Source organism: Sinocyclocheilus grahami, unplaced genomic scaffold (genome assembly GCF_001515645.1).
Source record: "Sinocyclocheilus grahami isolate Dianchi unplaced genomic scaffold, SAMN03320097.WGS_v1.1 scaffold1046.1, whole genome shotgun sequence".
Lineage (NCBI taxonomy): Eukaryota > Metazoa > Chordata > Actinopteri > Cypriniformes > Cyprinidae > Sinocyclocheilus > Sinocyclocheilus grahami.
The window spans coordinates 337,125-339,278 of NW_015506225.1; positions in this window are offsets into that span (position 1 = coordinate 337,125).

Here is a 2,154-nt window from a genome sequence, read left to right on the forward strand (position 1 = left end):
CTTCCGCGAGTGGATGACCGCAGTGTATTTAGATGACCTGGTAGTGTTCCGTGATAGTTGTGATTCACACTTAAAACGCTTGTGTGCTGTCTTGAGGCATTTGACAGAGGCCAAATTGACGGTGAACCTGGCAAAATGTAGTTTTGGCAAAGTGGTGGGGAATGGAGAGGTACAGCCATTAAGTGCTGTCCTGTTCCTATAAACAAAAAAGGAGCTTATGCGTTTTTTAGGATTGATAGGTTACTACCGTTCCTTCTGCCGTAATTTCTCTTCAGTTGTCGCACCACTTACTGATCTTTTAAAGCCTAAGACAAAATTAGTTTGGTCGTCAAATTGTGCACTGGCTTTTGAAAATGTCAAATATTTGTGTTCTTCTGCTGTCCTTGCTACCCCTTGTTTTGAGAGGCCTTTTTAGTTACAGGTGGATGCAAGTCAAGTTGATGCAGGGCCTGTCCTCCAACAGGACGATGAGGAAGGCGTGGTCCGCCCTGTCCGTTTCTTCTCCCGCAAGTTTAATTCATATCAACTGAATTATTCTGTGGTAGAAAAGGAAGCTTTGGCTTTGGTTTGGGCATTACAACATTTTGATATTTATGTTGGTTTGGGTCAACCAGTTGTTGTCTACATGGACCACAACCATTTGACGTTTCTGAATTATTTTCATTGCCCAAATCAAAGGCTCATCCATTGGTCTTTGTTTTTACAGGCTTACTCCTTCAATATTTGACATGTCAGAGGATTTGAAAATATTGTCGCTGATGCACTGTCGCGTGCTCCTCTGGGTAATTGAAGTGCAGTTAAATATTTTGCCTTTTTTTTTGTATATTACAGGGATTCTTGACAGATCCCTGTCTTAAGGGATGCAGTGTGACGACCCATGCGTTATGTGCGTCATCTCTGGGTTGAATTGTGGTATTGCTCCTCCTTACCACTGATTGTTCTCTGATAGGTTCATCGAGGACACCTGCTGTTGGTTTCCTGTCTTTCCTTTTAAAAAGCAATATGACAGCTGTCCCGGGGCGAGCTGCATTTTGGACTTGGTATAATTTGGTTTCTGTTTAACCTTGTTTACTTTATACATCCAACATTACTACAGACCATTACACTTTCATGCATTCACTTAACTTTACACCACTGGTTCCTGACTGCTTCATGTTACATTATTTCTTTCTGTATAGTTCTATTTAATTAATACATTTTGTATATTATTCGTACTTTCTTGTGTCCTATTTTTTGTTACGTCCTCTTCGAGCCATGGGGCGTAACAGATCCAAAGATGTATTTATTAAAATAATAGATCATTAAAAAAATAAGATCCATTTATCTGAAATAAAAAGCTTTTGTAACATTATGCACTATTCAAAAGCTTGGAGTCCATATCATTTTTTGGGGGGGAAATAAATTATAGAAACTTTTATCTTTTATTTAGCAAGGATGCTTTACATTTATCAAAAGTGATGATAAAGACATTTAGAATGTTACAAAATATTTATATTTCAGATAAATGCTGTTCTTCTGAACTTTCTATTTTTCAAAGAAACCTGAAAAAAATTCTACTTTGCTGTTTTCAATATAATAATAATAGTTTTCTTAGCAGCAAATCATATTACAATTATTTCTGAAGGATCTTGTGACTGGAGTAATGATGCTAAAAATTCTGCTTTGATCACAGGAATAAATTACATTTTAAAATATATGCAAATACAAAACAGTTATTTTAAATCATAAAAATATTTCAAAATTGTACTGTTTATGCTGTACTTTGGATCAAATAAACGCAGGCTTAGTGAGCAGAAGAGCCTCTGTTCGGGTGCCACTCTGTAATGTTTGTGGGCCCCCAGAAAACAATTTACAGTCAATATTTAGATCAATTGTTTTTTAATTCAACTTTTTCGGGCACCAGAAAGGTATAGGCCTGCCAAAACAAAAAAAACCCAGGATAGCTTAAAATAACCACCTGCTACATATAACAAACTCAATTTTCACAGAGTCTTTTGTCTCTTTTTTTATCCCAATCAAAAACTTTTAATTAACAAAAATGGTTTTACTCAACACAACACCAAAAAAAAAAGAAAAAACAGTCAACTAGTTTGATTAACACCAATTTCAGACTCCTGTAGCGAATCAGCTCATGGGGAAATATGAATAATTAAC